General features: G+C 42.4%; 1 protein-coding gene across 4 annotated transcripts in view; it reads left to right on the top strand.

Annotated features, from left to right (window-relative positions):
- The window catches only part of NDST2 (N-deacetylase and N-sulfotransferase 2), a 130,974-nt gene that overhangs the window by 70,384 nt on the left and 33,837 nt on the right, over positions 1-26,753 (top strand). For all 4 annotated transcript variants that reach the window (XM_082764946.1, XM_082764944.1, XM_082764945.1 and 1 more), the window contains one exon: positions 13,074-13,134. The gene's annotated coding sequence lies outside the window, so the exon portion shown is untranslated. The remainder of the gene's footprint in view (positions 1-13,073; positions 13,135-26,753) is intronic.

The raw sequence follows: 26,753 nt of genomic DNA, 5'->3' as shown, positions 1-26,753 counted from the left end.
TTTATGCCCCAGATGTTACCGGTTTAAAAATGGAACAGAAATTAACACTCAACTGAGAAGACCTCAAACACTATCTTTTACCATTTTTATAGGCTCCAGCGTATGAAGGCATTCTTGATATCTCTCACAGGGAGAGGTTTTGCAAGGGGCCTGGGCTAAATCACAGCTCTGTCATTTCCACATCCCTCTGCTTTGAGGGATACCTGGGCTAACAGTGGGCTGCTCAGAAAAAAACAGTTATCCAAAATCCCCAACTGTGTCCCCCCCCACCTTTTCTTTTACCACCTAATTTGTAGGCATGACTCAGTGCCGCTCCGGCCATAGCCAGCCTCCAACAATAGCTATCTGTTATGTGCTCAGGGCTTATCATCCACTTGTCAGCAATCACGCATTATTTCCATACCACAGCTTCAAAATCTCTCCTTGTCTTCAGAGCTGCGGAGAGGCCTTGCTTTGCCGTGTCGCCTTGGCTATAAAGCTGGTCGGTGTTACAGAGGGTCCGGGTGACTGGTGGAAAGGAGTATCTGCTGGCAGGAGATTGTTGAGAGGAAAATCTACGGGCAGAGTCCTTTCCCAGTAAACAGGAGGTCTTAGCAGCATCTTCAGCTGTCACCAACAACATGCTGTCTGATGGGGCATTCCCTGATGCTTGCTGGAGCGAGGTGGTGGGATGGTTCCTCTGCCTATAGCAGCCAGATGTATGGTGCAAGATGGGAATGCTTCATTTCTCCGGTGGGGATGCCTGCAGGCGTTGGTTGTCAGTGTGGCTGCAAATATTGCTGTCCTTTGTGGCCCATCTGTCCCAAGTAGCCGTTGCCGACATCTCTGGACTTCTGTGAAAGTCTGGGCAATGAAGGCGACGTAACTTTTATTTTTACATGTGCAGGGGCTGGGGAGAGGGTGGCCTGTTTTGTAAGAACTTCACTGTGATGAATTAACTTTCTCTTCAATGATTGCATTGGGTACATCCAAGTGAGAGGCCATAAAGGGACGTGAAAGCATGAGCGGGGAGTTACAGGTCTGTGTGGGCAGCAGTTGGCAGCCTGGGCTGGCCAGCACCTCAGCGAGAGGCCTGGCCTGGTCTCTGCAGGCACCTTCGGCCTCAGGAGCTCCTTGGGCCTGCTTTTTCCAGCGGAACAAGCTCTCCTCCCTCCTCCCCAGTGCTCCAGTGGGTCACTAATGAACCTCAGCAGGAAAAGACAAACCCAAGTTCATGAATAGCGGTACAGTCCCCTTCTCCTGCCCACCCCCACCCTGTCCTGGGAATGTGCTGCCCACACAGTGACCAGAGAGGAATCTGGAGGCAATTGTAAGATAATGCCATATCAAATGTTCTGTTCTCACACTTTCTGCTCGTATTTTCAAAACTGTTTACATATTTCCTTTCAGTTTGCATGAATAAGCACATCACTCTGAGACTAAAAAGGGGAAAATGCATTTGCAAATGTGTGAAGCCACATAGCTGTAATAAATTGCTTTAATTACATATGGTATGTTTAGTTTCTGGAAGCCTATTGTGCATTTCTGCCTGCAACAAGTAACCTTTCCTGTTTGCTTGCTGCTGTTTACCAGGCTGGCCATCCTCCCAAAATAATCCTTATCCAAATTCTGTGTTCTCTGCTCAACAGACGCTCGCTGCGATCTTTTTGATCCTCTGATGCTCAGTGTCATCTTGGGTGTTGCGCTGGCAGCCAACAGAACGTAGAGACTAGGTTTTCTTGCTAGAAATTTGGTGTCTTACCATATTTTTAACTAAAACCTTTTAAATCTGGTTTATGATGTTTTTAGAAAGAAACAAAGTTACAGCTGAAGGCAAAGATGTCTCAGTTGTGAATAGCTTTCCTCAAATAGTGAGCTCTGGTGGATGTCATTTATATCACCCTCCTCAGGCAGTCACAACTCCTGGATATTTGAACGGTGTTGTTGCATGCTTTTCTGCTGTCACTGTTTCTCAGGGTAAGTGCCATGCTCCTTCTATTTTCATTTTATTTACTACTCGACAGGATTGGGAAGGTGTGCTCCCAAAGTGTTTTAGCTTATTTATTTTTGGTTGACAAAAGCTACAGAAACATAAAGTATAATTATGCTGTCTCTACCTCTGTCTAAATAATATTTCTCTTTTTTTTCTTGTCTTACTGATATTTGTATTTGACCTATTGTTTTTTTGTTTCAGTATAGAATATGAGTGCACATTTGTTCTATTTTACCTGTCGTAAAGTAGGTAGTGTTGGAGCTGCCAGGCTTAAGTTATTCCATACAATCAGGAGTGACTTGTTCGGTGAGGAAGGGTCTGGCTTTGAAGACTTCCAACTTGAAGTTGAAAAAGAAGGGGGCAAAGATTAAAGGCAAGCTTTTCTGCATTATATTGCTGAGGAAAACTGTTCACTACTGTTGGGCTTAAATGCAGAAGAGAACTGTCAATCAAATTTTCTCTTCCTCTGGAAAAAAAATAAAATAAAAAAGATCAGAAGGCCCAGAATCAATTTGGAGACCTAAAATAGCCCATCTCACTATGGTGGCCTGTCAGCACCCATCGTGCTGCCAGCCTTCTCTGAGGAGCTCCAGCCAGGTTGATCCTAAATGTCAAGAAATAACCTTTCTGTAGTCCTTCCACAACTGGGAAGCAGATAGTACTCATCTACTCCCCTGCTCATAATGCTTTGCATGTGCAAAAGGGAGATAGTTCTTCCTTCCTGAGCTTCTCTCTAGAAGTTGCTGTGCTCTCAGGATATGATGACCGTATTAATGAATTCATCAATCACAATAATCTGATTAAATTGATGGGGGAGAGGGAGCCAACAGATGATACAAATAGATTATTTTAAGATACATGAGATACACAATTAGTGACTGACTCACTCGGCATTACAATGGAAGTGGTGCACAAGAGGTTTACGGGTAACCAACATAAGTTATAGTATATACTTTTTCTGAGAGGAAGGCTCACGTACTGTCACAGGGACCTGTATATAAAACAGTGGCAAAGCAAAGCACGCAAGAAATACCATATATGTATTACTTTATTTTTTTTTTTTTTAGTATGAACATATATGTGTATATGCATTGTGCTTAGTAACGGAATAGGATACGGACAGTAGTATGGTGGGGAAGATTAGCGTGGTACAGGCACTTTGGCCAGGACCTGGTGAATGTGTTTTCAGGCACAGAGGAAACTGAGACTTGAGTAAGAAGGGAGTTGCTTCATGTCCCTGAGGTTTCAGGGGTCAATCCCTTAGAGTACAGAGATAATGGAAGGGAAGCTTTCTGTCAGGGAGCATATGTTTTTGTGACGATTACACTGTGTGTAGATTAGGACTTCTGGGAGGGAGGGAATGGAAAGATGTGCTTGGAATACAGGGCCATCTGCCAGTACCTTGGCATAGTCATTTCATTAATGAGAAGCTTATTAGCTTGAGTCCAGCTGAGATAGACAAGGCAGCAAAAAGGACAGAAAATTGTCATCCAGTCGCCATTGAGATGGAGAAGAGACAGCTCTGATAACATTTAAAATCTGATTTTGTTAAAAGAACTGTTCTTGTTCTGTTTGGTAAGAAGGTATCAGGCTTGTTGTTGAAAAAATATTTTCTTAAATTTTGTGTTGCAGTGTGGGATGTCCTTTGGTAGCGAAAATGCACAACTAATTGTGAGTTGGAATTGACAAGAAGGTGCTAGAAAAAAAGAAAGGACAGTGATTTTTATTGGGAAACTGTTGCATCAAATGACAGCCTTTGGTGAGCACTTGAAGGTGCCCTGTACTGAACATAATGTATATCACATCTGTGGTGACGAAGAATTGCAGCTGGAGGACAGAACTTTGAGCCACAGTCCTGTCTTGGTTATGCCAGCAACCTCAGAAAGTGCAGTGTGGCTGGGCTCTATGTGAGCCAAAAACTCAAGGGTGCTCTGAGCTGGCAGAGGATAGTACTCCAGAGGAAGCAGGCAGTGGTTAGCAAGCAGTCTGTGCGCTCAGTGGCTCTTACCTCGGACTGTGGTTCTGCTGCTGACCTGGTAAGTGCCCGTGCCTGTGCTGTGTTCCTCAGCTTCTCTACCCTGTAAGCCAGAAAAATTAGGCTTCCCCTATTTTAGTGAGAACTTTGCTGTTATTCTGTAGAAGTAGGACTTTAAATGCTATTTCATTTAAACAGCTCTGCTTTTCTTTTGACATTTGAGTCAGACTTGAGTCAGGGTGAGATGGCAGAGCCTTTGCCTGAGGAAAATAGTGGTTAGAAGTACAAAGTGGTTTCAGTGTTGTTATTGGGGCAATGATTTCCCTTTTGTCTGTTTTGATAATATTCAGGTTGGACTGGTAGTTAAGCTGAAGGGTAGGAATCAGAAAAAAAACATTTCCAATGAATAGCCCTATGATCTGCAACTACCTGAGTTCCTAGGAGCATGGATGTGTTCAGGACCTGTTTGCAAGGGTTATACAATTCACCAGGAAGATGGTCTGGTAAATAATGCTGGATAAGGGCAGTTTCTGTTCACACTGCTGGGATAAAAAAGGCAGTTTCCCCTGACTTTTTTGCTGATTTATGAGCTAACTCAGGGGGTTGTCACTGACTTTGTCTATTGTAAATCTGTTAAAACAAAAGGAACATGCATCTTCATAACGTGAGTAAGAAAATGTAGTTTAGGAGTATCAATGCATCTGAGCAGAGTGTTCCTTAACTGAAGGGGATTTGGTAGGTCATTCACTTTACATGCTCACTTTCTATACTGAGGACGGAAGAAGATTATTAGCAAGAAGAAAATCTGTGTTATCATAGAGATTACAGTGGTCTATGGTTATGTCCCAAAGGAGAAAGATGTTTTTTAATACTAAAAAAAAAAACACACACCAGCACCAACAGAAAAAACACTTTGCTGTGATTCATGTGTAATGCATAGACAGTTCCATGCCAGAAAAAAATTATTATAATACTGCATGGCATGGTGTTTATGTGCATAAACATATGTGCATGTACCAGCACAACATCAATGTAAATCCTGACCCTGTGCCTACTGAATTCAGTGGAAATACTTCTGCTGGTTGTGCTGAGCATTAGATCAGATTCTCACATTGACGTGTAAATGTTGTATAAAACTCCAGCAACGTTTCTGCTTTAGGGACTTTTTTTTTCCTACCTACCTTAAAATGCAGCATAGCTGATTGTCTTAAAAAACAATTATCTTGCACACTGGGCCCTGCTGTGTTTCATCTGCTGAAACACTGATAGTATCCTACAGTGATAATATTCAGATGCCATGTCACATGCTTTTTAGTCTGATGGTTCATGTGTTTTCTTTTTCAAGTAATGCAAGAATATTGTTGGTCCCACAAGGGCATGGTAGGTCTGGGTTTTGGCTCAATTTACAGGTCTAAAAGGCTTTGCACTTAGTGAAGCCGTAAAGAAACCTCCAGCTGGCTGGATGCCTCTCTTAAAAACACAAGTGTGGCTTTACTGGGAAGTGGTGCTGAGACAAAGTTGTGTATATTTCGATCTCGGGGAGTGAGAGAGGAGTGGCAGGGGGGCCTTCGGTAATGTTCCAGGGAAGCCAAAAAAAATCAGATGTTCACATGAAAACACATGGAATTTAATCACTGATTGATTCAGCTGGAATTGCTGTAGAAGGGTGAAATAAGAAGGGGGAAGAGAAAGCAGGAAAGCAGCAGACAGCTTTTAACTTGAGACTTGAGGAGAAAGTAAGAAGGGAAGTGGGCATTTTCATTTCACCGTCAGCACAAAAGCTCCCTTAGCTGTGTATGTGGACTGTGAAATCATGGAGCTCTGTGCAGGGTTTTCCTTCCAACAGCAGAGCACAGGGCTGAGTGCCTGTGTTGGGAGTGTTATGCACGGCTTTGCTTTAGTGCCTTTCTGGGTCAGTGGTTCTCAAACAATGCCGCACAGAGCTGCTTTAGTCGTGCTTCCACGAGTCAGTCTCTAAGTACTGACGCTTCTCCCTGATCGTAACCCAGTGGCCTAGAGGATCTGCCGGCTTTTCTGACTAGCTAATCTCAAAGCATTTATGGTGTTCCTTGAACTCAGGTTGGTTGATCATGTGTACCTTTTTCAGATGCCATTCTTCCTGACAATTTAGCTGCAGTCAATTTGTTGACTTCAAAAGACCAAGTGAAAGGATGTGGCCAAGTCCTTGCACCTGTGGCACTGAAAGAATCAACACTCCTCTTCTCACATTGTTCTTGCGCTGCTCTTTCACCAGCCACAGTCTGTATGGAGCGTTGTCTCATGGAGAGTAAGGAGAAAAGAATTACTGGTTCATGCAAAGATCTTTTTCCAGGTGTAGTAAAGAATTGGATCGAGCAGCTGCATTGTTTATTTTCTTTTAAAATGGATTTTGGGTGCTGGGTTGTTTTACCTCTGTGTTGCAGGATGTATAAAGGGAGAGGGATGAGAAGTAGAGTTAAAATGGTGCATTTGTGTGTTCTTCCAGACACACTTATATGGGAGTGGAGACTTCTGTGGGTGGATCAGGTATATATTTTCAGCTGTGGCAAGGCTTGGCAACTATTTGAGCATTTCTATAGCCAACCTTGGTGGCGACTGGGAGCTGCCAGGGAAGAGGGAGCAGTCTGTTCGACATTTGTGCATTCCTCACCAGCTGACTGCACCTGCAGTGCTCGCCATCAGCAGCCAGCTATAGAGGCGTTTTGGAAAGCACCATCAGTCAGGAGCAGATCTTGAGAAAACTGTGGGGAAAGAGAAAGAAAACTGTCACACCTCAGTGTGGGAAAAATCCTGAAGGTACAGGGCTGTTTCTGAGCATTGGCTAAGCTGAAACTGGGGCTGAATGGTGGCTAAACATGGAAAATGTAATTGGGTAAGAAGTTTCAGTTTCTTCATTCCCCTAATCCTCCTAAAAGCATCAATTATTTTTACATTTTTTCTGTTTCCTTGTATGCAAATTTATTTCTCTCACCTATTGAAAAAGGCATAATGCACCTAATTAAAAAGGTGTGGATATGGCCAATCTGCTAACGAGTCTAATCCTTTCGCAATTTGGCTTCAAGATACCATATTTATTCTGTTTTCAGATTTGGCTTTCATTCAGCTTTGTGTTTTTGCATCCAGGAAGAAGACCTCTATCTGTAATTTTTATTTTGTTTATTGGATGGAGTATCTCTTCTCATTAAGTATCTTTTGTGTGCAACCAGCTGTGATACGGCTGCTTACTGGGCGTCTTAGAAGTTATTACTGTGAACCTGAAAGTACATACAAGGAAAGCTGTTTAAACAGTGCATTAAAGCTGAATTATGGACAAAACTCCATTTTCTTCATCGTAGTGTGCCTTTACAGTCATATCAAGCTTGTGTTTTATACCTTTTATTTGGGAATAGATTATTAACTTTATTGTCTTTTCACCTTTTTACAGAAAATAAACATTGTTAATTTTAATTTTAATTGCTTCCTTGGTGGTGGAGAATCATATCTTGGAACTGCCAATTCATAACACTATGGGCACATTTGTGGGGTTAAGTGAGGAGATGCTTAAACTTTATTAGTTTCCCTCCCTCATATTCTTAGTTATTGGAGGAATCTCCTGTGCAATGTAGAGTGCACTTCGTATTATGATAAAAGACAGAGATAAAAGTAAGCAAAAGGAGCCTGAAGAGGCAACACTGTCCAGATCAAATATTGACAATGATAAATGAAAAATGTAGAAAAGGAATTACATGGACTTAAAGTCAGCAGGCTTCTGACTTTATTTGCTGTATATAAAGGAGGAATAAAATGAGTGAAATGTGACCCTCTTCCTCTTGAAATTCCCCATGGTATCTGTCAACTTTGCTGTCAGCTGGGGGGGTCACTACTTAGGCATGAAGTATTTCCATAGCATTCTGTTGCCATCAGATCCTTTCCTGGGAATCCAGCTCCTAGGTGTTTTCAGGCTGTCTGTCTGGAAGCTGAACACTTGCCTGCCTTTCATCCAGCTGGTAATTTGTTTGCTGATTTTTAAAAAATGCTATTTTTATTGAGATGGTGATAACTCTAGAACTGGTACAGGGGAGATGTGGCATTGCTTTGTCTGTAGGAGCCATAGTTTATTAGGACCAGGGAAGGACTAGTACCAACCTGGTTGCGGTTAGTTTTTTGGAGGGCTCTTCACTTTTACTGTTTTGAGGAGGAGGAATCTGAATTTAAAGTCACGAGCAGAATTGCTTAAATGATCTGAATGGAGTGAAAAGTTTAAATACAGAGCTCTGCTTTTTAACCCAGTAGTTGAGGGAATGCTCAGTGCTATCATCTTAATTGCAGCATTGTTGTCAGGAGGCAGTAGCTCTGTGGCAGAACGGGAAACATAAAGTCATAGAATGGTTTGGGTTGGAAGGGACCTTAAAGACCAACTAGTTCCAACCCCCCTGGCATGGACAGGGACATCCACCACTAGACCAGATTGCCTGGACATCCAGCCTGGCCTTGAACACCTCCAGGGATGGGGCACCCACAGCTCCTCTGGGCAACCTGGTCCAGTGCCTCACCACCCTCTGACTGAAGGATTTCTTATTAGTACATAATTTAAAACTCCCCTCTTTTAGTTTAAAACCCTTGTCTTTTCAATACAACACTGCTGCTGGAACTGACAGTCTTTTAAGATATATCTGTCTAATACTTAAATCACATTTTTTCCTTCTTTCAAGACCATTCTGTGCCTATTGATGGAACAGACAGAAACAAAGGGAAGAAAAAGGCTTGTATAAATGGAAGTTTGTCAGTTGAGAAAGCTGTTTCCTTCCCACCCACGTGATGAGAACAGAAAGCGTAGAACAAGGAAAGGTCTTTTCCCAATGTTTTGAATGTTTTAGCTGTTGCTATCTCCCCCTCCCTCTTTTTTTTTTTTTCTTTTTTTCTTTTTTTTTTATTTCTTTCTTTTTTTTTCTTTTTTTCTTTTTTCTTCTAAATTTCTTCTCTCAGAGTTGGCATGATTTTAGCTGCCAGGCTGCAATGTTGGGAAAAAGGTTGTTACTATCTTTTTTCCCATTGGCGTTGGTAGCAATTGGTTAGCTTTTTTGCTTGTTGGGAGATATGCAGCTAACTGATGGCAAGAGAGGAAAGAACAGAGACAAAGACAGAATAGAATTACAGTTTTAACACTTTACTGCTTGCATTACCCTTTTTAAGAACTGCTGGAGCTGTCAGGGTCATGGGCATTTCTGAGCAGTACAGGTTGCAAACAAGCACAGTCATGCTGATGACAGACTGGGACTGGGCCTTCTAAAACATGAGGAGGCATACAGGGAGGAAAGCTTGCTTTTATTGTCTGCAGACAGGATGATACCACACAAGGAGGATATGCAAGACCTGAAATAGGGCATTGGCTAAGTGGTGAATCAGACTAAGCCATTTGCTTTATGTGATCTAACTGATGCTGTTCCTCCCTCAGGTGCCTCTGCCTTTTTCTTCTGTTTTGAAAGCTTCTCCAGTGAACTATGTTGAGGGCAACCTGTCATACAAGAGTGAGGGGAGGAATTTAAGAGATCATTTCTAGAACTTTGAAAATGAGGCTGCTTTCCCTTATTATCAGAAATACAAATTCACTTAAAAGATTTACTGGGTCTCTGAAACAATTTCTCTTCTCAAAACGGTTCTGCGGGGTACACATAAATGAGCCATAGCGGACCTTCATTTGTTAAGATAACCTGCACGTACCATGATGGTAGATATCCTTGATCAACTATTTCAGGTATATCCTTACTGCCAAGTTTCCTTCTCTCTTTTTGGTCTGTGTGCCTTTGTGCAGCTTCGAACTGTAAACCTACACAAGTATTTTGGTGATCTTATATATGTTATTTGGGAAGAAATGCAGATTTCAAGTTTCTCTCCTTTTTTATTCTCTATCTTGTTCTTTTACAGAAGTTAACTAAAAATCCTCCCCAGTCTACTACTAGTCAGGGCCTCCTACTTGTTGTTTGTGTCCCTTTAAATCCTTTAATATTAAGACCTTATCAAGGTTTTACGTTTCCCAATATATGCTTCCTCATTATATATTTTCACTATGCTTCTCTTTTGGGCTTTTATTATTATTACTGTTTTTAAACTAGGGTCTGTCATTAGCACTGTTTCTCTGCTGTAATTACAGAGACACACAGAACAGAACTGCTGTCTGTATGGTGTTCCTTGGACTGTTTGCCCACACGGAGGATAAGATCTTCATGGGAAAGTAGTTACACTTGGTTGAGCTCCTGTGTGAATACTTTTCTTTTAACTGAGTGGACCCTGTTACATGTATATCAAATTAGTGTAAACATTAAGGTTTTTCTGCTGAGAAAAACTAAGCACCCTTCTCATTTTCCAGAAAGCTGTTTTGTCCTGTAGTGGTGAAGTGGACCACACACATGCTCTTGCATGTGTCCTGGGTGTTCCAGAGAGCATCTGTTATGTTTAGGTTTGGCTTTTTTTCCAGGGTAAAAAAATCAAGTGAAATTTTCAATGAGGGTGGTGTTTGAGAAATAAAACTGTCAGGAAAATAAAAGTCATTGCTTACTGAGTCTCCATACGGTGCACCCCCTGTCTCAGAGGAGCTCCTTAAGGAACTTGCCTGGCTGGGTTCCTGCGTGCTTCAGGAGCTTTCCCACTCTACTGTTATGGCTGGTAAATTGGAAACTAAATACAAACATGGGAAAAGATGTGAAGCTCCTAGAGTTAATGACATCTTTGCAAAGTCACTTAATTGTGTGCTAGGCAGAGGTTCATGCCGTTAGTGAATACTTTGATGCCTGGAGATGAAATGTGTTGTTCTCTGTGAAGCGTTTGGGAGTTTAGCAGCTGTTGATGATGGTGGTAACGTGCACTTTGTGCTGGTGCTTTCCAAACATACAAATATACCTGCTTCTCATGGATGACACGGGCAGATGACTATGTATGAAGGAGGAAAAGGGAAAGTTGTTACGCAAGGTTTTTCCCACCTAACTTGGCTTTCCATGGAAATTGTAGCAGTGTCATCCATCAGCGTTGCTTTATACCAGTCTGTTAGCTTATGGGTCTTTACAATAAATCTTGCAGTGCAATCAGATTTGGCCAATTCCAGTCATATTTTACTGACGGAAAAGTCTGTCTGCTTGATAATAGCCAGTGACAAAATATGGACTGCTACTTACTGCATTTAGTTTAAATTCCTTGTTACCTAATTCAACTGATGTTAAATTCTGCCCTCCTGTCCTATCGTACGAGGATAAGGACAAGATAATGTTTGTCCTAATGTGTTAGGATTTGTGGAGGCCAGGGATGCAGGCTTCCTCTTCCCGCCTTCCAGAACTCCTTAGTGCAGTTACGTAAGAATTCTAGAACTTTCCAAACAAAAGGGCGGCCGGGCAGTCACCAACCGTAGGTTTGCATGCCACAATGTAAGGAGGGCATAAAACTGTTAGTGCATGCCAAAATGAGGGCTACAAAATAGTGAAGGGTCTAGAGAGTGAGAGGCACGAGGAGCGGCTGAGGGTCCTGGGTTTGTTAGCCCAGAGCAGAGCAGGCTGAGGGGAGATCTCATGGCGGCCTGCAGCTCCCTCACGAGGGGAGGGGAGCGGAGGGGCAGGCGCTGAGCTCTGCTCTCTGGGGACAGCGACAGGACCCGAGGGAACGGCATGGAGCTGGGACAGGGGAGGGTCAGGCTGGAGGTTAGGGAAAGGTTCTGCACTGAAGAACCAACCTTTTCTGTTAAGAAAAGGTGCTTCACTGAAGAACCCACTGGCGGTTGGCCACAGCACCGAGCCTGACAGAGTTCAAGCACTGGTCGGACAACGCTCTCAGGTACATGGTTTGATTTTGGGGTGGTGCTGTGCGGGGCCAGGAGCTGGACTCCATGATCCTTGAGGATCCTGTTCAACTAAGGATATTTGGTGGTTCTTGGATCACAGGAAAAGAGGAAGGTTGTGTACTGAGGACGGCAGGGGAAGAGTAGGTGTGTTCTTCTTAACTAATCCTTATCAAACCTGGAAAAATGAAAAGAGAAAATTTTGCTGCTCTTTTAAATTTGCAGTTTAAATGTGAGGAAAGCAGGGATTCAGGAATGCTTGGTTTTATTTACAGGCAGCACAGGTGTAGTTCTTGTTTACTAGTTGGCTGTAGAAGTATTAAAGATTATTGGAAACTCAAAGGTCGGAGTGTCTGCTGAATCAAGGTCTGTGTGAGCTGGAAAGCTACAACAGAGTACTTGTGTATCTGATACACTGCTGAGGTAGAAGATCTTCCTTTAGAGGCTCTCTGTACAACAGGCACGATAAAATCTCCCTTCTAGCCCCAGCCTTGTTCTAATCTGAGCTGTCTTCGTGGATTTCATCAGCTCCACTGAGGGCTTTCCACTGGTAATCTGGCGTATGTTGCCTGTGTGTGTACCTGCACAGAAGTTACCTGAGCTTCACTTAGTTTCACAAAGTAACTTTCATCTGTGTGATCACCAGCCAGGTAGAGGGGTGGAGGAAGGGTGTAACTCAGTACTCAGGAGGTTTGTTTTTGATTCACAGTATACCTTATGGGCCTGACTCTTTTAAAGGCTTTGCCAGTACACTACGCAAACTTTGTCACACCACTAAAGTTTTACTGAACTGATTCAGCTGTGGCTAACACTAAAGAAATAGCATCTTATAGTTTGCTTTGTTCACTGTTTCAAAGGCAGCAATCCTAATGAACAGATGTGAGAAATCACATTAGAACGACTCTGGCTTGTCCAGTTCTCTCAGCTCAACCGCATTTGCTTGTTCTGTGAACTTTCATTTTTCTTTGTGGTTTACCTCTGAGTCCAGGTTCCTGTTTTTTTTTGTTTTGTTTTGTTTCTTTTTTTTTTTTCTCTCCTGTGCTTGTCATTTCTCATCTCACAACTCTCTTTCTCAGTCTTGCACAACTGAGCCTGCTGAAGTACAACCCGACATCACTGTCTAGTCAGTGCCAGCAAGGCTGTTGTAATGGCCTTGTTCTGTCCTCATGCCATGGTTAGTGTAACGTAATCATTACCTTGGTTCTGGAGAGCGAAGGTGCTCCTGCTAAGTAAATGTTTACAAACACTGATGGAGGCTAACTTCAGGGAAGAGAGACAGAGGCTGTGCTTAAAGTCTTGTTTCTTTTTTATTTATTTTAAAACAGAACATAATTGCTGAGAGAAGCAGCTGATGAGTGTTTTTCCTTTCCCAAACTGCGATCAGAGGTAAGTGAAGAATCTTTTCTGTTTCTATGGTATGCTATCTCTAGATTTGGCAAGGGGAAGAGCTTATTTCTGTCCTTTTGAGTGGTCATGTGTCAAAATAAGAGTTAAGGAATCAGGTAGAAGGAGGAGGATAGACTTAAATGCAGAAATGTGATGTTGCACTCCTCCTTCCCAACCTTAGAATGATTTGCAGAGGAAACAATTCCACATTTTTTTTGTCTTCAGTCACACAGCTCTCAGCATGGAGTGACAGCAGAGTTGGTTTGGATTAGAAAGGAATTTCTGATGTAGCTCCTGAGTGAGATAGGAATGGGTGTTTGTTTAATGCTAAATATTATTTTATTTGAATTAAGTGAATATTTGCATACTTTGTGGGCAAAATTTGGGGCAACATTTTTCAGTATTCCATTAATTCTAAATTTGAAGAGGAATGGGAAGGATGTGGGCTAGAAAGCTTTTAAAGTTTCACATATTGCATTTCACAGAATCTCTGACCTGTGCATAACAGCTGTAAGATCCCTTTGGGAATGATTATATTTATGTTGCTCCCAGCATACTGGAACTGCATTCATGACTTATACCCACAGGAAATATCATAAATGTAATTAAAAATAGAAATATTGGTGTGGTCTAAATTCTGTGCTGGAGGAAAGGAGCCCTACTTTTTTTCCTCAGTTCTGTTTGTATGAATAGTGAGGGAAAGTAATTCTTGTGAATTATGTTTAGCTCATAAGCTTGAATATTATACTCTAGCAAAAAAGCACTGGTCCTGTCCAGGTGCCTGATGCAGAACTTGCATCTGGATCCTGTGGTATTTATGGCTTTCAGACACTGTGGTACGTTGAAAATGCCAATCCTGTCTTAATGGTTGTAATTCCTACAGTCATTGCTGCAGAAGAGGGATGGCGTGGCCATGTCTTTTCGTCCATTGAAAGGTTCCTTCATTCCTTGCCTCAAACAACACAGAAATTTGCTTTTGTGTGTGTGCTGGAGAAGTCTGATTGAAATACTTTTCCTCCAGAATGCCTGAAGAGTGATCTTGCTTACAAGGATATCTCAGATTGCTTTATGCAGGCAGGTCATTATGGCTTCAGCTGTGCAGAAAATTAGATGGCGAAAAAAATGGAGAATGGAATAGTGCGTTTGTTATGGAAGTAGGCTGGGTTTATAAAAATGAAATTACAGGAGCTCATACTTAATGCTGAGTTCTAGTGTACAGAAACTCAGGTGGTGAGAAAAATGTACTAAAAGGACAACTTCAGATTCTTTGAGCCCTTCTCACACTACAGAGCCGAACTTCCTCTCAACCAAAAGCTAAACTCCAACCCTAATTATCCTGGGGAGCCATAGATGAGTGATACTGTTGCCCAAATGAAAGATACCTTACAGGACAGGTCTTCTTGTAGCTCCCACTTTCCTTAGGCAACCCCCCCTTCCCAGCCCAGTTCATACTGCAGCACTATGCTTTTTCTTCCTCACCCTGATTTTTCTGGTGATACGTAGAATAGGGCCTCGAGCATTGATCAGATATAAGGATTTCAGAGGATTGGAAAAAAAGTAGTAGGTCCCATATAGCTGGTGTTTCTTCATTTTCATAGTTCATTCTTCTGGTATGATTCAAATAGTAAATGTGTAAACCTGTCTTCTGTAAACTTTTTGTTGTTAATTTGGAAAGTACAATCTGCAGAGACTAGTAAAGGAAAAAATAACTTGAAACACATGATAAAGATTTTCGTAATTGCAATGCGTTGTTGTGATGAGTAGGGTGGTAACAGAAGCCAGGACGACTGTTGCAAACTCCAAAGTAGAAACAGAATAAATTATATAAAAATTTGTGATAGTGTAGAATGAGTGTAGTGAGCAAATCGGCATTCTGTACAGCTTGAATAGTTGTGTTATTCTGTAGATGCTTGGTGTAATATTCACATGAGAAATTGATAAATTAAATATAATAAATGAGGCAGTGAAGATACCATTAATGGAATTCATGCTTTATACGTTCTATTAATGTCAGTGCATATGTGACATGGCTATGAGAGCAAAGGGAGAATAATGTTTCGTTTCAGATACGGCCACAATAAATTGCCACTGCGCCTTTGGGTTCATTGTGAAAGAAAAGGTAGGCAAGGGGGAATAGACAAATGTAGAAATGTTAGCAGATGGAGAAGGGATCACGCAGTAGAATATATAGCCAGGTAGGCCAGGCAGAAGCCATGTGACTGTATTTGAAAGTGGAAGCACTGGAAACTGTAAGTTACTGCTATTTTAGCAGTGGACTTTGGGCTTTCTTTGTGCTAACCCGTGATTAGTTCAGCCCTTGTCTTAGCAATACTTCCTTTTGGTTAATAATGTTTTAATGTCACCTACAATGAGATGCATGTGCCAATAATGCTACACACTTAAATGTCAGAAAAAAGAGATAGTACCACAAAATGCTAGCAGCTTACTTGCATAATTTTCAAAAAACCTTTATATAAGCCTTTATGTTCCTGAAAACCTTTCTCTCAACTCTGTACAGTCATAGCTGAAGCAGAGGGAAAAATTACTCCTTTTCTCTTCCATTATATGTTATCTTTTTACCATTCCTAACTGTGTCTATTTTGTCATGTCAGTTGGTTCTGTTAAGGACTTTCCTGCCAGGTATTTCTTTGCAGTCACAAGTTCATCTCTTTGTCTGGGGTAGGTTATAGTAACCAGTTCCTCTGAAACTTTCAGAGTTGATCTAATCCCATCAGTGAAGTCCTTGAAACATCTCCAGAAATATGCTGATTTACTTCTGGTGTGTCATCATGACATCATGGCACCTCTAAGCAACAGAGATGAATTCTAGTGCTTGGACAGGATCAGGTCTTGAACATTTTAATTGTTTTTTTGGACTGAAGTTTTAAGAGAACTGGCAGGTTACAGTGGTGGGTTTTGCCAATTACAATTTATATAAAATTATAAAGATTGGCTGTTGCTTAAGATGAGCCTGTTGAATATTAAAATGAATAAAAACTAAAATAGAACTGTCTCAAACTGTAGGCACTTCTAAGCAAGTATGAGGAATGTATAAGGCTGGCTACCTGCATAGCAACACCTGTAACTTCATTATCCTTTCTTCCATATTAACTTGTTTTATCCACAAGTGGTTTTTGGAGATTTGTTGGGAGATGAAAAGAATGTGAGCACAGCTGAACAGAGACAAAAAAATTAATTACGAAGTGTAAGGGCATGAGTCGGGTGCTCTGATGGGGTCACTTGCTGTCTTCTAAATGTATTACCTATTTGTCAATTGAACGGCTTCACTCCGGCCCTTTCCACCCTTCTTGCCATGCATTTTAAGTGAATGTAATCTGATGCTTAGGAAATGCTGTGTTCAATACATCAAGAGCTTTTTCTTTCTGCTTCTATTTGGAGGAGGAAAAATAGCACATTGCCCTTAAGTTTTCACGTGTAAATGCAAACCCATGTTCTTTCTTTCTTTCACCTTCTTCCATAAAATGAAACCCAAGTTATGATTCATGTCTTTATATATTACAAAACTATATTAGTCTCTCAGATTATATTTTCTGTATCTGGCATTAAAGCTGTTGATCCATTTGGCATTCGCCAAACTGCCAAGGTCTGTCCTAGAGCCATGCTTAAAGGCTTGGAAATCAACTTAGGTTGTGATTACGGACAGCTTGGAGGGCTTCCCAGAAAAGACCTGTCCGATCACTAGTCAGAAGAGATGAATATTGTTTCCATTGATTTTTAAATCTGTTTTTGCAACCGTGGTTATACCAGCCCCTTGTCAGGGCACAGCAAGAGGCAGGAGGCAAGGGTGACCCCAGTGCAGGCCGTGCCCTAACTGATGCTGTCCCACAGGTCTCAGCACAGCCAGCAGAGCTGGGTGCTGGTCCATCGACAGGCAAGGTGAGAGAATAACCAGGCCCAGCCTCCATCTGGGGCATAAAAGACAGGGCTGGAGACAAGGCTACAGCGTGGGCCCGAAGTCCACACAGGTGACAGGGCCAAAGGCGGGACTGGGTACAAGCTACAGCATCTAAACAAGGGGTCTTTCTAGGAGATGAGCTGCCTCCAGCATAAGGCTGAGGTCCACCCAGGAGATGCGGCCAGAGGCAGGGCTGCAGGCAGATACACCTACAACACAGCTCAGGCAAAGGGCAAAGGCCCAGACCCAAGCTTTAACTGGGACAGCTGGGCCATAAGTAGAGGGGTGAGTGCAGATCCTGCATGAGGATGGTCCCTGCCACTGAGTGCTTATGACACCCACAGGCTCCTGTGGAACAGGTTAAAGACAAGGAAAAGTTGCTTGCTCTGCATGCTGTCATCTCTCACAGATTATAATGATATAACTGGTGCCTATAGCAGATCCCCTTTGTTTCTCTGAAGAGGAAGAAAAGGGTCTTCCATCACATGCTTATCCTGGCCCCTGAAATTCTTGTCATCCCTGAAATGGGCACTTCATTCCAAACAGTATGGGTGATGGCTCACTGGTCACCTTATCTAAGAGACAGAGGTACATTTTTAGGGATATAAACCTTTTACAGGTTTTTGTTTGTTTGTTTGTTTCCCTTAATCCCATAGTCAACTACACCAAGACCTTCTCAAGAACTAGTTTTCTATTTCAGTGGCAGGCTGAAAAAAAATGGTATGACTTAGTTGTCTTTGAAATAGAAGTAGGGTAGATTTCACCAGTGACAATATAAACATTGAAAACAGCTATAAGTCTACCTAAATCTTTTTAATTCTACTAAAGACATTTTATTTGCACATATTTGACCTACACAAGTCTGCAAGGTCCATCTACTCTGTTGCCCCCCATGCCCTTCCCAATACTGACATTATTTTTATATATATCTTGTTATGCCATTAAGTTATTGTTGGGCTTCATTGTAGTTTTTTCCTTGTGCTATGAAGTGGATCTCTTGTTAACCTCAGTTAAAGGATAAATTCAGGACAGGAAGCTGTTTCTCTGTTAACAAACAGATTCTGTCTGGGATAAATGCATCCTTAAATCTTCTCCTGTCGTTTTTGCAGCTGCTACAAAGGGTGAAAAGTTTTTCCTCCTCCCTTGGTGATCCATGGAAAATTTGCTTTGTATTTAAGTATCTTTTGAGAAGAGCTAATGTAATTAGGATTCTTTATCAATATTTGAGTGAGGGAGGATGGAAGGAACTCAAAAGATGTTTAATTTTTTCAGGTATTAGTGTGGTATTAAAGTACCTCACTAATGATTTATACCAGAGGAATGGTAGAAGAGATGATCCTGTGGTGCTGCCAGAAACATAAACCCTTGGTTCACATTCCACAGGGGCTGAAATGGGTGCAGACTTCTGTCTTTTGATGGACTTTCACTTGTAAACCTCAGGGAAAGTCTGCGAAGAGGTAACCTCCTTCAGTCCAGTTTTCAAATCAAATTGATTTATCACATTGGCAGGGACGAAGTTATTAAACTGACCTTCAGCTTTATCTGTGAACAGAATGGCAGTGAAGAAAGCATTTTGTCTTTGTTAGTATTTTTCCAGAGGAAAAATGCAAACATATTTGGTCTTTGCTGTCTCCAGCAAGATTTGGGGGACTGGCTGCAGTACATTCAGTGTGTTGTTTCTACCTGTAGTGAAGCAAGATGAAGGAGTGCAATGGTGTGCAAAGAAGTGGGGGGACAGAATCTGTGCACAGAGGAGACTGCTGCATGTTTGATACTGAAGAACTGGGTGGGAAATTCTTGTTTGGCACATGACTGTAAACCCTGCTAGATTTGTTACGTGTTTATGTCTGGAGGTCAAGGACTGTCCAAGGATAGCATTAACAGTGCTATCAAGCCATGCTGGCTTACAAGTAAGAATCCAGGCTTGGTCAAGAAGATTTTTCAAAGAATGCAAACTAACTGAACACGTATCTTGCTATGTCTTGGTTCCAGAACCAGTTAGGCTCTGTCTGTTTCTCAAGTGCAAACAATGTAAATTGCATCCTAAACCTGAGGTATTTTGAAAACTACACAACAGAAAAGCATGTCTGACACGGCAGGGCACAAAAAATCTGTTTTGCCTCCCTGTTTCAAGTCATTTTAAAGGTTCAAGTAACACCTTATAGTAAAGCCCGATAAGTGATACATCTGGGAGAATTATGAAGTCTGTTTTGGGGTATGAAGCCAGGACTACAAGATAGGTCTGTTAGGAGGTCTGCTTGAACAGTTGGACTTTACTCCTTTTTATTTAACTTTTCAAGATTGGGTTATTTACGAACTAAGGCCACTTCAAACATGTTTACCTTGATACCATATACCCTTTTAAGCTACTACTAATACAAAGCACAGTGAGAGGTTTGGTCTAACCAACATCCTGGAAATGATGTCGTTACACAATATGACCCTGGTCAGCAGAAATTATGCAAATACTGCTAATATTTTGTAACTATCACCATTCTTAGTTTAGGGATAGAGACTCTAAAAGGCCTTCTACTGACAGTTGGTTCTGTTATTCAGGTAGGTTTTCCAGATTATGGATCCTAAAAATAGAGGAAAGATTTGGATCGTTTCAGAAATGCTGCAGTGGACACACAGTTTCAGACAGTGACAGAAGGCAGGCTTTTATCTGAACCATGACTAGACATTTTGAATTTACCTTCATTTTCCTGGGTATCACCCTGATGAACATTCATTTAAAGTCTGTTCTAATTCACAGTTCTACAAAAATTGTCTAAAGAAGGTATCGACCCCTCTACAGAGAATTAAAGCTACTGATGATTGGTTTTATTTTTTTGGTAACCGTTCCTTGGACCCCTCAGAAACAGTCTGCTGATCCTGGTGGAAAACCACTGCTCTGATGTTACATAACTCTGCAGCTGTGCTTCAGCTCTCACTAGTTATTAAAATAAATTGAGTAGTGAATGCAGAGATCAAGTAATGGTGTCAGAAAGGCCTTAATGTATACCACAGCCTGCTCAGGGAATGGTGTAGAGAGACCTAAGCGGTTGTCCCAGCCTTCATGAAGGGGAGCGTGTCTGGGAAGGGGAGGCTGTACTTACAGCGTGCAGCACTACAGGCTGTCTGGTCACTGGTATCAGCACAGAGCGTCTTCTGCTGTATTGCCAGGGCTCTTTGAAGAGGATCGCCACAAAGCGATGTTGAGCAGTGCTAGAGCTTGTGTCCTGCCTGGGTAGTTAGGACTGACTGTTAGGAAAATATCTCTGAAATCTCACTGTCGCTGCCTGCTAGTATGAGGACATAGTTGCTGGACTTGCCTGTAAGGGATGCTCAACGGAAAGCTGTTGATTTTCTTGTCTGCTTGCCATTGACCTGAGGGACAGCATGGGATGGTCCTGGAAGGCGGGGTCGAGTGGGAAACTGAGGGAGGTTTGGGTAGGGAGGGTGGAGGAGATCTAGCCTCTGTGAAAGACACTGACGTTTTGACTTCAGGCAGTGAGCAAAAATTGCCTGTCTTCATGTACGTGGAACAACAGTAATTCTTCTAACATTTTCTAAGTGAGTAAATTGGAAAAGACTACCCGCAAATGTCCAATAAACCAGAATCCCTGTAAAACACTGGAGGCTGGAGGAAAATGTATTAAGTGTTTGGCGAAAACTGGTCATGAAAGTCAGGGTTATTTTAAAAATCAGGCCTGCATTGTGTGGAGTCAGGATTTTCTGTCGTCTTTGTGATTAGTGGAGTATTGAGAGGTTTCCAACATCTGCCTTTTGCTCGCTGTGGCTTGAATGGAAACAATATGTTTACTGGCAGAGATGGCAGCCAGAAGCTAAAAATTTAAAGGATTTTAGGTTATGTATAAATGAAAATTTTTGTCAGCATCATCCATCTGCAATTAACAAAGTTAAAGAGGCCTGCAGACTTGCAGGGCTGCATTGTAGCATGACAATTCTGTGAGAAGTTTGTTTGTTTTAAAGAGGCAAGATAGAGAGTTGTCTCCTCTGTTAGATGTGGAACCCCCGTTTTTAAAAGGTACTCAACATCCATTTAGCTTTTGTTGATTAATTAGGGCAGCTGCGTCAGTTTCTTGTGTGTAATCTGTATCCCTCAGCACCTCATCATTTATTCACTGCTTAGCAGTAAATATCAGTATGTCTGGGTACTTTTCCTTCTGAAAGACTTCAATGCTTCTTTCAGTTTTCATATTAAATGAATAAATAATTTGCTATGTTTTTGTAATGTATCTTCTAGGATGAAACAGCATTGAGCAAATCATTGTGTTATTACGGGACATAACAAATACCTATGTGCATTCTGAGTTAGTTTTATTGTTAATTTGAAAGGAAAATCATCTAATTTATAATAAACAATTTAAACCATTTTAGCCCTTGCTTCCGGGACTTGTTCTTGTTCCACCAGAGCAATGCGACACTAAAAAATAAATACCTTTCAGACAGTTCTTACTGCAGCTACCTGGTCTTTTTAACTGTGAGAAACTAGCCATCCCGCAGAAGCAGGTGAAGTCACAGGAGGTAACTGCAAGGGCCTAATCATTGACCCTTGTTTCTGATTTTTCTTTTTAGCTTGGTCGTGTCAGGAGAAAATTGGAAGGAGGTGCTTTGTTTGCTGTATAATAGAGGCAGCGACTGGATCGATCAGATTCAGGCCTCTTCCAAAGCTCTCGAATACCCTGTAACACGCCGTTGCACGAAGTTTGCAGTGTCTTATTACAGAAGTGTTTGCTGGGGGCTGTCAGCTCCCATTAAAATAACTCCTCTAGAGATGTGTGCTAGTGTGTCATCCTGTCTGAAAATCCTTTTCTCCCAAACCCTGCCTGGGAAAGGATACAACTTTGAGTGTACCTAGGGCACTGTGTCTTCAAAGAGCAGGGTACCCTGCCACGCTCATCTTGTTTCTTCCAGTGCATCCTGCCTGCCTCTCTGCTCTTCTAGAGCACCACTCTAGAAGAGCAGAGAGGCAGGCAGGATGTCCTGTCATGTTCTGAAATACAGAACCGCTCTCGTGACATTCTTTTGGGGGTTTAATGAGAGTTTATCCCTCCCACCATTACAACCAAACACACTTGGTTAATGACAGAGCATACTCTCAGATTTATGTACTTGTTCTTTTAGCATGTTAATTTTTTATTAGTGGTGTACAAGGAGGTGATTTTTCTGTGTCCATCTGCAGATTTATTCCAGTCTCAGATTCCAATAATAGTGGCTGAGTATACTTAGCTGGTGTGCATTTGGTTTGGTTCGCCTTTTTTTCCCCCCCTCTGATAATGAGATCAGTTCACCGAGTGAAACTGTGAGCCACATTAGGGCAAGAGAAGCAATTTACTGCTGCCGAATACATTTGCGGAGCATAGGTTCCCTCAGCTTGTCAGCTTGTCAGTCTGAAGGCATCCATAAACCCGTGACAGCTTCAGAAGACAAACTCCGGCAGCAAGCTGTCAGGGTGCCAGGCACTGCTGGCTGTGTGGGCTGCCTTCCTCCCCTCTCCCCCGCTCACCCTCCCTCTGCCCACCCGCCTCTTCCCCCCGCCCTGCGTCCCTCTACCTTATTGGTGTGGTTTTAGGTGCTGCTCTTCTCCACGACAGCACCTTTTTGCTTTCTCCCTTGATCCTCCTGCCACCGGAACAAAAGGGGAGCTGGCTGCCAGCGGTGCAGCACCTGCCCGTGCAGTCCGGGGAGCGGAGGGGAGGAGAGTGGGCGCCCTGCGTCGCGCTCTGCCTGAGCCGGCAGCGAGCTCGTTCAGTCACTTTGCTTGAAATGCCTTTGAACTGCTGCCAGATCCCATTGTCTGCCGTGCAAATGGAGTTCAACGCCCCACCGCGATGAGATGCACAGTGTGTTAAGAGGAGGAAGGAATGGAGCTGTATCCCCACCCTGAAGGAGCATCTCGGATCTGCGGTGTGCCATGATAAGCTGAACACTGGACCATGCTTCTCTTACTTTCCCTTCATTGTTCCTGGGTTTTCAGGGAGTGATGTGGAAGCTTTTCAGAGGGGAGCTGCAAGGCGAGATAGTTTCTGGGGGAAAGCTGCTGTGCTTTTGGGCTGCTTATGTGGCACTGTGCTTTGCCCACCACCCACCTGTAGCTGCAGTGTGATACACCAGCTAGTGGTTAATGGTGTGTGTTTGGCTCAGCAGTGGTGTGCTCTTTTTTAGCGTTAATTTGTTTACATTTTTCCATTTGTCTGTATTTAAAATTCCTGTATTTTTAGGTTCACAAAATGATTTGAGAGATTTTGGCAACACTGAGTGAAGGGAAGGCAGCCACTGCTGGTACTAATGGTTCAGCCATCTACCAACTGTGCAGCCCAGCTGCCCTTCTTGGGAAAGGCCAGCTTACTTTATTTATGATTCCTGTGAAGAGCAGTTCTCGGGCTTTCCACTCCCCTTGCTTTGCCTTTGGCTTCATGTCTTTCCTTGGGCTGCTGTCTGTCAGACTCTTTTTGAGAGAGCAACTTCACCTGTGGACATCGCTTTTAAAGGTAGGAATTTGGGGATTTGCACTTGCGCATGCTGTTCCTTATCTCATTGTTTCTTAGGCTGTTACAAGAAAACATTGTTTGCTTTCATGCTTTGTTATTTGACTGTTTGTTTAACCAGTCACCATTTGCAAGGACAGCGCTTTGAGAGGAGGATGGAGGAGCTGTTCTTTGCTGACTGTTAGGCAGTGCACTAAGTGGAGTTGGCAGGGCTTGTATCACGCACTGATATGCCTGCTAAGTTCCTTGGTCATTAAGCTCTTTGCTAGTTCCTTCTCCTCGTCCTTCCGCTGCTCTCCCTTTCCTTCCCTGATAGGACATGTTATGGTGATAGGATGTTTCTGCATCTAACCTTGCTAATGGGTTACAGTCAGGTTCTGAAATGTGCTGGGAGAAAGACAAAATCTTTCAAAAAAGCAGGTTGTAACTGCTGCATGCCTTTGCTTAGACTAATGCTCGTGTTCTGCTGAATATACATACTGACCTGGCCCTTCTTTATGTCCTCGATACCTGATCAGAAATTGAACGGATATCAGCAGTACTGGTAACTGATGAAATCTTTGTAAAGGTTAGAGCCATTACAGACAGAACGTTTTAAAATCAGATGATATCGTGTGTGTTCCCCAAGGACTAATGCAACCACGTTTTCTAGTGGTTTGTCATACAGCAATCTAAAATCTCATTTGCATCTCAAGAGCAAAGCTAGTTGTGCTTAGTTAATATCAAGCAACTTGAAAGATTAGGAATAGAGTTTTTTTTGTAAATGTTCTTTTTTGTTTCACCAGGAACTAGGAAAAGAAATGTATTTGGCTAACAGTGTGTTTGATTTTTGTTTTTGAACTCGCTGGGAAATAAGATTCACTTGGAACACTGAAGATTTTCTGGTCATGAAGAAATTTCTGACCCTTGAGCTGAGATGCAGCTGTCATTCTCCTGGTCAGGGCACACTAAACAGAATCGGGACCTTTAAAAATGTCCTTCGATTAACCCGTCAATTTCATGCTGGTAATAGTGCTGCTTCTGTGGTGCAGCCAAACACTGCAGATGTAGGAAACAAGAGCTTGGCCTGGAGCACAGACCAGAAACTTCTCACAGGGCCTCTTCTCTTAAGGGTCTTAGTTTCTTCCTCTTGCTGTCATGAGTGTAGTCAGATGATGAGGCTACTGTGTAGATGCAGCTCCTGCAGTCTAAAACCTTCTCTCTACTATGTGACTATGCAAAAAGGAGACATTTTCAACTCCCTTCACTCCCCAGCTTCAGCTCATAAAGGATTAGGAAGGGTGGTGCTCTCTGCTTAAGCGATGTGCTATGTTTCAGGCTTGCAATGAATTTTTTTTCTCTGTTATCGTAGTTACTTTAAGACTCTGGCCTTTCTATATGCTATTAAATTCCACAATCGGAAAGAGAGAATGAAATGGTGTAAGTTGACAGGTGCGTTTCAGCAATACAGAGCTGGAGTAACCTGTCAAAGGTCTCATACTGATAACTCCAGGAATCTTGGGTCGTACCTCACTGCTGGATTTGACAAGCAACCTCCTATATGGCTTTTTGCTTTGATGGTTTGAAAGAAATAACTATAAAAATATAAATGATCTTTTCATAAAAATGTTCTCCATTGTCTTAAACCATCCGAAAATGATGTATCAAGTGTGTTCATCTTAGATGAAATACAGTGAAAAGTCATTAGCGCTACTGCTGTCCTTCATCCTAAAACAACCATTTTATGCACTTAGCAAAACGTTCTGGCATGTCAGAGGCATTTCACGAGTGGACGCAGCCATTTGCCTGAAACCACAATTAAGGTCTGGTTGCTGAGCTCCTGTTCTGCCTGGTATTACCTTGTCGGTGTGTATAGGTGCGTCTCTGTTGTCACACCTCGTTCCACAAACCTGTCTGTCCCCTGCTGAAGGTTCCTTCTAGCAGGACAGTGTGCCAGCTAGGGCGCCGTGCTGGACTGGAGCAGGTACTTGAGTAGTTACCACTCAGCGGGGTGCCTGTTTTTTGATGCTTCATGATGGAGTCACCCAGTGCAAAGAAAGCACTCGGGTGTGTTTAAGAGCTGTGAACCTCATTTTCATCTCTGGAACACTCTAAATAAGGTGATGGATTCAATAAGCTTGTTTCAAGAGAGGCAATTGGTAGTGCTCATTTATAAAAAATGTTGCTGGGTTGCTGGAAAACAGGAGGGGGAAGAGGTTGAGAAAGACAGTCTGCAAGCTAAGCCTACTTATACACATTAGGATGAGCCCAGGCATGAAGCGAAAGAAAAACTCGGAGCTCTTCATTATCTAATACTCCCTCAGGGCAATAACAAACTCCCTGTAGAAGCCAGCAAGCCAGGCACAAGGGCTGGCAGAGAGCGAGCACACATTGTTCTCAGAATATGGCTGGTACTGGAGTCTTTCACTGTGAATTTGAAGCCATCTTTAATGCAAAATATTCCTCAAAGGGATTTTTGTTGCTTACCATTTCAAAAGCTGCCTTCAATCCAGTGTGATGCCTTCTTCCAAACAAAAGGTTGTAAAGTTAGGTATTGTACAGCAAAGGATGCATAATGTTGCTTTTTCCTAGCCTTATGTATGAGCTGAGGTTATGCAGACACCCTCCTTTTTAGAATTGAAAAAGACCGAACGGAGAAGCTCACCTCTCTGTGCTTTAGCATGTTGTGGCTTTCAGCCTTTCTGTGATGCTTACTGGCCACTCCATATTGTGTGCTTCATTTCAGAGTAAGTAATCGGTTTTATACTGAAAATTGAAGTGCAGAATGTATTTGTGTGATGGGCAAATGTTTCTTAAGGAGGGGGCGGGTGGCGGGTATGGGAGAGCATGTAACAGACCTCCAGTGTCCCCCACTGGTACCTATACAACTGCTGTGGTTTGGATTTCTATAAGGGGTAGGGGAGACCAGTTAAGGAGTCTCCTCTGAAACAGTAGGATACTCAGGAGTAGGGTTTGTGGCATCGGTTCAGTCTGTGTATGTTAAGTTGGTCGATTGGCATCAATCTGTTTAGAATCATGAAGGAAAGTGTACCTCTCTCTAAGAAGGTAGAGAGTTTAAATATCTCCGCTTGTTTGTATTCCTAGCATTTGCAAAGTCCAAGGTGATCCTTCATATAAGCAATTTGACCTAAAACAAATTCACTGTCACCCCCCTTGCCAATAAATTAAATGCCATCGCCAGCAGTTTAACCTCTGAGGTGGCCCTTGCT

Source organism: Aythya marila, assembly GCF_965140915.1.
Source record: "Aythya marila genome assembly, chromosome: 7".
Classification (NCBI taxonomy): domain Eukaryota; kingdom Metazoa; phylum Chordata; class Aves; order Anseriformes; family Anatidae; genus Aythya; species Aythya marila.
This window is presented reverse-complemented; position numbering and strand designations above follow the sequence as displayed.